General features: G+C 37.9%; 1 long non-coding RNA gene across 1 annotated transcript; it reads right to left on the bottom strand.

Annotated features, from left to right (window-relative positions):
* Positions 1-1,600: 1,600 nt before the first annotated feature.
* Positions 1,601-10,426, bottom strand: LOC113968351. Its single transcript, XR_003534484.1, has 3 exons — positions 10,290-10,426; positions 7,478-7,553; positions 1,601-1,796 (listed from the first exon to the last, which is right to left on the bottom strand). It is a non-coding gene; the product is annotated as an uncharacterized LOC113968351 (long non-coding RNA).
* Between the last annotated feature and the right edge of the window lie 235 nt (positions 10,427-10,661).

The raw sequence follows: 10,661 nt of genomic DNA, 5'->3' as shown, positions 1-10,661 counted from the left end.
CATTCCCTATTAAATTCTAAACATACCATATCTGAGGCCCAGCCTCTCTGGCAGTACTTTTCTATCTATATGATTTTGTAGACAGGAAGCTGTAGGAACAATTAGAGAGCTGCTTGACTTTTAAAGATAAAAATACATTAACAGAACTTCAAGTATCATTGAAGAAGAATAGAGATATAAAACAGAAATTTAAATATTCTATTCCCTTTGTGAATTTTGTCTAAGCAGGCAGAGTGGTTAGCATGCTTAGCAGGTTAGCATGTACCAGATAGCATGTACCAGGTATCTGTAAGAGTTCTATAATTCACAGATACAAGCAAAAAAAGAGACACAAGCAAACATTAAACAATCAATGAAACAACTGAAACAATTTTAAAGAGACTAATTCACTTCTAATTATATAAAGATAATTGGGAAAGTATCCACTACCGTATCTACATAACTGGAGCCACAGATATTTTTAAATCTATTTTCTAACACAAGTTGTGAAAACAAAATGGCCACTTCTTACCTATGATATATATGTTAAACAATGTACCCAAGAGAACATTTGTACTATTTCATGGCAGAATAGTGCAAACAACCTCTATATTATACTTTAGTAGAAAGTAAGGAAACAAGATGACTCACTGATGCTGATAGAAACAACACACATTAAATCTCAAGTTTTCCATGATGAGAGAGACAATATATTACATTTATGTTTTCCTTACATGTGCTGTAGGTAGACAGCATAGATGTTCAAACAGACAATACTCGGCTTTGACACACAATCTAATGCAAAATTATTTTAAGTAATTTCACATCCCTTTGATATCACCTCAGGTTCATAGCAGCCAAGATGTATAGAAACTACTGGCAATTTTGGCTGCTCCATCAGAGACAGTTTGGACCCCATTTAGAAGTTCAGCTTTGGTCACTGGCATCTAAGATATTCAAACTTACAGTATAATCACTTACCAAAAAATTTTCAGTCTTCATCCTTATTTACACAGTGCCTATGTGAAACATATTGTTATAAACTCTACAATTTTAAATTATATTTTGTTTCAATTGCTATGTCCCTTTTCAAGAAAGATTCTTCATATATGAGCATGGCCATGCAGCTAACTATTAAAATCACAATTGCCTGTCCTTTTACATTTTCAGTATTTTTGTGATAATCCATATGACTAGAAAGTATTTTGAGGCTTTGCTGAAGTATGATTGATACTTCTGTTAATTCCTGAGCAACATTAAAATTCTGCACAACATACATTAGAGAAGATAAGAGACCAAGGGCTATACTATGTTACTATAAAATCAAAGTAACTTCACTGAAGTTATGGAATTACTCCATTTCCCAGCCAATGGGAATTTAAAATCTGTTCAGCTTAATATTTACATATGATAGAGTATGACTATCATTTTACTTGCACTGCAGTAGCAACACTATTCAAAGGATTCTGAATTTGCACATATGACAGGGAGAGATCCAAGTTGTTTAACCTTACGGAATCACTTTAAATTATACTCGGTATCTTTTAAAACCAGTTTTGGTGCAGTCCCGCAACACTGAAGACAGTTGACTTTCTGTTTATTCTAGATTTGTGAATTATATTTACAAACAGGACTATTTGGATGTCACTGATGAGTTGTTTCAAGCCACTTCTGTGCTTTTACACCACTCAGGACTTGAGATAGTGATTTATTTGCACACCAGAGCAGCAATGCAAGTTTTTTTGCTCAGGCAAAAGAAGAAAGTCATTCCATCATCTGTCTCCTGTCAGTGTCTTTCAAATCTTGCAAGATAATACCTGTATGTACACATAGAAATGGAAACTATTTACTTCATTTGATCTTTGTCTAAGAAAGCCTGTATCTGCTATCCTGCCAAACCACTGGCAGGAAGGAGGTTTTTCCTCCCTATACATATTACAATATAAACAGAATTGAGTTCTATTTCTTAACATTCAGTCATGAATTCTTATTACATAATCCAATTTCAATAAAAAGATTTAGTCTGAACAAGACACATACATTTTGGCAGATAAAGAACGTTCAAGGCAGAGTTGCCCTGTATCAGAATAGCAGGAGACTAAAATAAACTGCAAACAGCTACAATAATAAGTTGATAACCTGTAGTTTCAAACATGAACAATCTGTGATTGCAGTAAGTATAATTCTTTTATATAGGAAGCCATTAATAGTTAAAAATGGGAGCTCATTAATCTCACTAATTTGGCAACTTCAGAAGATTGTGCTGTTTTTACATAGAACATGTCAAACTACTTGAAAGCTCAAGAATAACGTCAAAAAAAGAACTTTGTCCTGAAAGATCTGAAGAAAATCTCTGCTAATGATAACAAAACTGCATATTCTAGCAGTTTATGAGAAAGGCAAATATTAGCATATGAAGGCCTAAACTCAGGCTAGTAGTAGCCTTTTCTCAGTTAGTGTGAGGAGATTCTCACATTCATTCTTAAACATTTGGCTTTTAAATTATTCAAAAAATGCACAGCTATGACTGGAATAAAATAGAATTTTCAAGGGGGAAAAACATGAATTATACACTGCACACAACTACTTACTTTGAAATAGTGGTTCTGCCTGCATTAAAAGCTGGAAATCCTAAGAATGGTCAAAAGAGCTGTATTTCCCCCATCTTTCCCTCATGAACTCTCAACATTGAACTCTGTATTTATAGCACAACACAAAACTATTAGTTACCAGCCTAGATAGAATGATGGCAGCTAGTTGCAGAAAATATTTGATCTCACAAAAAAGGAAAAGGCTAAATGTTCTGTCTATTAGTATTTGCTAAGAATCCATCCTGGCAAAACTTATATTTCATGTTAAACTATTCAGGTGGGGAAATTGTTAGGAAACATTCCATAAAACAGATTAGTTGACAAAAAGAGTAAGATCCTGCAAAGTCAATGGTACCTGTCACATACCTTGATTCATCAGATAAATATCATATGTAGATACGCGGTATAGGAAACTCTCCAACATCAATGAGAAAGATTCAGACTTGGAAATGTTACTGATTCAACTATTTCAAACCAGAAAAGCAGACATAAGAGATAGTTGAGAGCCTCACTGTAATAATTTAATAATTGTCTCTTCATGTAAATATTTTCTTACTGTAACAAAATTAATTTCCTATTGAAATGAAGTTTTTCTTAACAGTTTGAATTTGGAATACAGAAAATAATGGGGTTTGGCAGTCTGTGCAAAAGTATTATCTAAGAGTACTTCTTGTGCAGTAAATATTCATTGTTATTCTTAAAAAACACTTAGTGAGCCGAACTGGGAGAAGAGGGAGAAATACACTAGGAGGAGAAATATATTTGATGATCAGAGCTTATGAGTGTACATGACACTCTCAGTAAATAATACACAAGTAAATCTGATTACTGAAGTAATCTCTACCTTGGTAAATCAAATAACGTTTTGGGCCATGAAGAGGAGAAGACAGGAAGTTCAGTTTTCACCTTTTCCAACTGACTGTTCAAATTTAGTGGCACTTTGGAGCCTATACTGCCATTCTGGAAACAGCAGCAGATGTCTTCTTGGAGAAAGAAAGAAAGAGAGGACAAAGTTCACAAAACACAGCGCACCACTGCTGCCTTGCAGTGTGCAATCTGTTGGCAAGTGGGAAAAAATTTGTATGGATTGCTCCACCCTGACGCTGATGCTTATGCCTCTATTTGAGCTCACATCTTAGTAGTCTGTGTCCCAAGCCCTCCTGGTAACATGAATGTAGGCTGGTTATGGTTGCATTGGTGGAATTAGTTTCTCCTTTACAAAAATTTAGTATCTTGAATAAATAAAAATGAGAGAACAGCTGTTTAGCTCAAAATAGCAATGTGTCACTTATAGAATGTAGAACCAAATATAGTTCCATAGTGCCATATCTTCACTACCTGCCATGTCCTTTGATTACATTTTCCCCTACCTTACAGGTACTGTCTTGGTAACACACCCTCAGTGAAAATTCTCTCTTAAAGCTAGATTTGCTAGTTAGTTTAATTTAGTGCATGAAAGCATTAAATACTTAATTACTGTGTTCTGTGTGGCATCAGATAATGAACGTAGGCCAGCTAAAAATATTCTATTATTTTGGAAAAGCTGTGTCCTTTGCCAAAGCATAGAAACAATATCACTGTGCTGCAGTCACAGGTTACCAGTTAGAGGCGTCTATAAATAAGAGTTCTGTGTGAACAATAAAGCACTTGTGTAAAGAGAAAGTGAAATCAAGAAGGGTGACCACATCATCACACCATTGAAAAGAAAAATGAGAACACTGCCATCATGTTGAAACACAGACATGAGTTAATGAATCAAAGTCTACAGATTTAACTATGCCATTTTTAGGAAAGGGAAGGAACACTCACATTAATCAGTATAACATTATAGATTAATAGGATTACATAAATATTTGCATGAAACAGAACGAGCAATTGCATGAGGCAGAAGAGACAAGCTTTTGAAGGGTCTGGGCCATTGCCCAAGACAAAATAACCCAGCAATAGCTGCTATAAGGTAGCAAGCTTTGCACAGGCGAGACCATCAAGCCACCAGGGTAACAGAAAAGAAAATCACAATCCCACATACTGAATAAGGGGTCTAATACTAAACTTTCAAGTGTGTAACATAAAAAGCCCAAATTCAAGTGTGAGGCCGTCGAGGCGAGTGAAGAGCAGTTCTTTGGCGCACCCTGTTGGGGGAAAGGGGCACTGCCTCCCTCCTCGCACAAATGTGTCCAAGCCTCCTGGAGACACCGTTTGTGGAAAAAATGTGGGAGAAAAAGTGGAAACACATACTGAGTTTCTCTATTTGTCTGCAGAGTTATGTTCTGTTAGCTCTGTAAGTACATCGTGCATCGTTATGCAAGGGAAACCTCTTGCCATTTCACTGTTAAGTCAGGGGCTAAATCCACCCAAGACAGCTAGAAAATTAAAGCTTCCGTTATCTGGAAGCTCCACTTCCTGTTCTTCGAGAAAAGGGTTGCATTCTGAAAAGCTGCTTTCTGTTATGAATACTCTGATGCAGCACATATTTCTGGTAAGAACAAAGTAGATGCACGCTCCCTCAGAAGGGAAGAGACGCATCTCTAGAAGAACTTGAGAAGCTGTAACTTGTATTAGCAAGTGTTTGAATAGACCTGCACAGTGGGTTTAGGTAATGGATCCTTAGTTCTCCATGAGGAGATGGTTCTATCTAAACCAGAGGCAAACAGCACTCCTGCTACCAAGGCAAGGTATATTTACACACAACTCACCCATCCATTTTCACCAAACAAGTTATGTCCGATTTGGTCATTTGTATCTTTACTGTGAAATGATGAAGAGAATGAAGAGCTCCAGGATGCATCTGCTGAATGGCACTCGGAACTGAGAAGGCCACAAATTATTCGAGTGCCCCCTGTTAAAGGCGACCATTTTCATTCATTCATTCAGGCATGGAGTCATGCACACTTTAGCACAATAACAAGGGCACTTAGTAAATAAGCTGATAGTAGGGTTTGGGCCTAAATATTTGTATATGCTAGTTTCTGGACAGCAAAAGCAGGTACTGCAAGCAGGCTGCCTGATAGCCCAACAGAAGTGAACATACCAGAGTATACAACAAGTGAACAGGAGGGGATGCAGAACCAAGAACAAATAGGATGAAGAATTTTAACTATTTTACCAAGGGCTTTATATAAATTCAAGTTATAGTAAAATGCTTTATAATGAGGTCATATTACTAGTTTTTCCTCATATTACTATTCTTTCTTTCTATTGTGTGGCAATGCCCTGTGTAATACACCTCTTACAAATGCCTAGCCTCTCTTCTAAGGACTATGTTGTCATGTAAGAAAAACTGGTGTAAAGAAGGGCGGGGAGAGAGGGCTGGACTGAAGGGTGAGTGAAGGAAAGTGAGATTACAGAAGTCTAAGCTAGTTTAGACCTACCACCCAGCAGTCTGCATTAGTTTCACACTGTGCAATGTGAAAGAAAGAACGCATTTAGGAAGAGATGGCGAGGAGTTGGAGGCAGAAGAAAAATACAGATGGGTACAAAACTGCCAACAACCTGTCAGATCTGAGAGGGAAGTTGTAAGGAGTGCATGAGGAGCAAAAGAACTTGACCCTTGTTACTTATCTGTTTTAGATGTAGTGGAATTTTCAGATAGGGATTAAAATTACAGAAACAAAAGAAAAGTTGGCTGCATGTGTCCATGCCTCTATATAGGCAGCTTCGAGAGTTCCCCTAATGCCTTGTCTATGATGCCTATCAGGCATGAAATCACTGGCTTTGGTTCATGTAGGTTGTATGGCAGAGACACCATCTAATCAGTCCCAAAAATTCCCAGCTGAAGGTAAACAGAGCATATACAGGCAGTGAAGAGACTAATCTCATCAAAAAAATTCTTCTGTTATGTCATTGCAAGGAAAAAAAGTAAATGGATATTTAATATAGTATGAGGTAGTAGTAAGTCATGGTGCTACTACTGGTAATGCTCAGTGCCATTCAGAGAAGGAAAAAGAACACAGTGCACCAAATCTTGAGAAACAGCTGAGAGAGTGGGAGTTTAATCAAACCCAAATTCACTACCACTACAGTTCGCCCATGCATGATGTTGTCAGCAGTTTAAGTGCTTTGTTGGGGGGGGCATCTGAAGCTATACATAGATGCATGCCTGCAAATGGGTACCACATTACTATTTTACCATCTTTGTAAAAAATAAGGGGATGCTAGGCATAAGTTTAACTATGATCATTTTTCACTTCCCACAACTGCAAAGCTGCCAAGTCCCTGCCAGATGCCTGATTAAGATTTGTGGATTGCTGGAGGGAGCCTGCACCAAGTCAGTTTGAGATTTTGCTATTTCTCATTTTCATTGCTCTCCATTCTCCTTGGACAGCAGATGGTGGCATTATCATGGATGGATCATTTTTTAACAAAGATCTTCTCATGACTTCTCAATATAAAAATCACTGGAGTATCATAACACAGGATACACCTGGTTTGTTACCTGTTTTAAGTTTAAAAGAACAACTGAGGCAACTTATGAGATGGAAAAAAATCTTTTCCTTTGCAAGAGAAAACACTGAATGAAATTCTGCTATTTTAACTATTTTACATTTACCAAGACACCAAATCCTGGGGTTTTTTATAAGGATAAAGATTCTTAAATCATCAAATTATGCTACAGTTTTCTTGAATTCATTATGCTTAAAAATCATGGGAACACTGTGAACAAGTAAAGAGAATGGGGAATGTCTTTCTGAGTATATTGAACCATCCTGATCACCAGAAAAGGAAATATCAGCAGACCTCCCAAATGGCAGAAAGCACTGGATTGTTTGAAAGTTAAGTTTAGGACTCTGAACCTGTACTATAAATAAAGACAATACATGCATAAAGCTAAACTAGTTATTTTTAGGCAGGCTTTCTGAATTTTGCCCAGAGCATTTCCTTAAATGCCCCAAATGCTTCCTATTTACCTTTTAAATAGATTTGCTGAAGCTTGCATCTAGTGCTGCTATAATACTGAACTCACAAAATAGTCAGCAGAACTATCTGTTGGCGATAGAACAAAAATTGGGAATGAATGTTGAAATAGTGGGGAGCAAAGCAGAAGAAGAAGAAGGAGAAGGAGAAGATATTTTAGGAAAATATAAATGTATATGTTACCACTGTTGTCCAATGTTATTGGACAATTCTTTTAATATGCTGAATAAAACTGGGATGCACTAGTAATACAAAAGGGTAAGTAAAGGATCCTTCAAAGGACACTATATATCTCATATTACTAAAGAAATGAGAAAAAAACCTATTATGACCAAACGACAAGCTGGACAAGTCACTTTAGGATCTCTGAGTGCAAGTAATCGATGCCCTGCCTGCCCTTAATTTTTATGGGTCAGTTCATACAGGTAAGTTTTAGAAAAATTGCTTATACTATTTTCCCTGTTTATACATAGCAGGTACCCTTTCTGTCCCTGTGGTCTTTGGTCTGGCAACAAATGCTAGCAGGAATTTCAGGGATTCAGGATCTCAGAATTCAAGCCTTAATTTTTTTCTGCCTTCTTTCACTTCTTTGCTCTGTCAAACCATCTAATTGCAAGGAATTACTTCTGCTATACTGCTCTTTGAGAAAATCAACTTTCTGCCCACTTCTATTATTTGTCCTTTGGTATTGATGGGGGGTTTTCCACTAGACTGTAGCTATCTACAAGGCCACAACCCTCTAGCAGAGATGTAAACAAAATTTACATCGTGGTAGATGCAAACCATATGATTCAGCATTAAATGGAAAGCACTGACCATGTAGCCTTGTTTAATGTTTTGCATTTTCCATTTCATTTGTAGTAAGCTTGAAAAGCATAAACTTGAAATCAAATATCCAAACATCTGCAATTAATACCCTTGCTAAGATACACACTAGTTGTCAGCCTAAAACTACCTGTAATACTTTGTCCCACAGAATATATGATTACCCATGATACATACCAGCCATGCTTGTAGTCAGATTGTAATGCTAGAAATCTTGAGTTTGATCATGCCTTCCATTTCAGGGATAACTCAACAACCATGTCCTCATGGATGCAATATCAAAAAGAAAATTAAGAACTTCTTGCTAACAAAATGAGAAAGCTTGCTAGAAGATAAGTCAGTAGGGGTATGATCCTCAGGCCACATAGGTGGGGAAGTTCAAGAAATTTTTTTGTAGGAATGAGTCATGAATTCTTCACTAACTGATTCATCTGTAACACAAGAAATTTTAAAGAGGACACATACATAACAGTCTGTGTTCTTCATGGAAGGCTCAAAACTGGAGAAAAAAAAATAGATGCTCCAGAGGAGAACTATATTTTTTTAATTAGCATGCTAATCTTGGACATTATTGTGACAATGTTTCTTTAACTTTTTCCCTTCTGAGGGCTGAACATAACTCATCACAAAACAGACTGTTTTTAAAGTAAGAGTAATTGTTGCAGGCTATACTGCCTTAAAATGTTCTAAAACTAGAGATTCACGTTAATTAGAAAGTTGTTCATGCCTCATGAAGTACCACTTGTTCTGTGTTGCTTTTGGAAAAGGGAATTGATTTTGTATTTATTTATCTATTTTACATATCTTAGATAGATATAATTGATTCTGTTATTTAGAATATATCCAAAGTAAACAAGGCAATGGGAGGTAGTATTTTCTAAAAAAAAAAGCAGAAGTCCTAAATATTGGGCTGTGTCATAGTTATTTGTATGTACACTTTGAAAGCTGAGTGTGTATATTCAACCAATGTCAGGCAGCAGGAAATTATAGTGATGGTGCTAATTTTTCTGTGCTTATTTCATTGTTTAACCAAGCCTGTACAAACCAAATTCCATGAGTCCGGATCAGAATCCTACATAATTTTTTTACCTCTTTTCAATCTTTCTGAATGAAAAGGATACAGACCAAAAGGAGTTCTGCTGGAGGGTTGTGGCCATGTAGATAGCTACAGTGTAGTGGAAAACCCCTCATCAATACCAAAACAGAAGACATAACCTTCTTCACAGTAGGATGTAGAAACTCTCCTTTTGCCCTGCTTCTTCTTAGTTGAGCTAATCACAGTTCATTAGAGAGGAAAGCTAACTACTAAGCCCCTCCTGTGGCATAATCTTTTCCTGCCACACATGCTGTGGTCTTGCTCTATATGGTTACAGAGCAGAGAGCAGTATGTGAAAAGCTTCTGCACCTCCCACATCAGGATGCCATGTTTAGATAGAGAAAACAAGGAGAAGGCCATGTCCATGTCCCTTGACTACAGAGTCTATAGATTTGTTTTCCCAAACAAGCGGGAGCAGAGCTCCCAGTATTGTACTTTTCTCTTTACCCTTTTTTCTTATACATAGGCAAGGGTTCGGTCCATAGGACCACTGAGGAATAAATAGACAAGGAGAGGAAGTAAGTGTAAGTATTTTTCCCTGGGGCCATTGTTTTGAGAGGTCAAGAAGGCCTGGCACATAGTGATACAAGTCTCCCAAAACACAGTCATGAACTCAGTCTTTCTAGAGCTTGTGTGGGAGTGCTTGTGATTGATCCTGGCTGGACAGCAGCTGCTCACCAAAGCTGATCTATCACTCCCCTCCTCAGCTGGACAGAGCAGAGAAAATATAACAAAAGGCTCGTGGGTTGGTATAAGGGCAGAGAGAGATCACTCAGCAGTTATCATCATGGGCAAAACAGACTCAACTTGGGGAAATTAGTTTAATTTATTACCAATCTAATCAGGACAATGAGAAAATAAAAGCAAATCTTAAAACACCTTACCCCACCCCTCCCTTTTTCCTGGGCTCAACTTTACTCCCATATTCTCTACCTCCTCCCCCTTCCAGCTCAGGGGGACAGGGAGCGGGGGTTGCAGTCAGTTCATCAGATGTTGTGTCTGCCACTCACTCCTTCCTCCTCAGGAGAAGGACTCCTCACACTCTTTCCCTGCTCCAATGTGTGCCCCTTCCACAGGGCACAGTCCCTCAGGAACAGACTGCTCTGGGGCAGGCCCCCTGTGAGGTCACAACTCCTGACAGCACACCTGCTCCAGTTTGGGCTCCTCTCTCCTTGGGGCCACAGGTCCTGCCAGAAGCCTACTCCAACATGGGCTTCCCACGGGGTCACAGCCTCCTTCAGGGCTGTGCCAGCATG

The sequence above is a fragment of the Neopelma chrysocephalum genome, unplaced genomic scaffold (genome assembly GCF_003984885.1).
Source record: "Neopelma chrysocephalum unplaced genomic scaffold, ASM398488v2 Primary Assembly neopelma1_67, whole genome shotgun sequence".
Classification (NCBI taxonomy): domain Eukaryota; kingdom Metazoa; phylum Chordata; class Aves; order Passeriformes; family Pipridae; genus Neopelma; species Neopelma chrysocephalum.
This window is presented reverse-complemented; position numbering and strand designations above follow the sequence as displayed.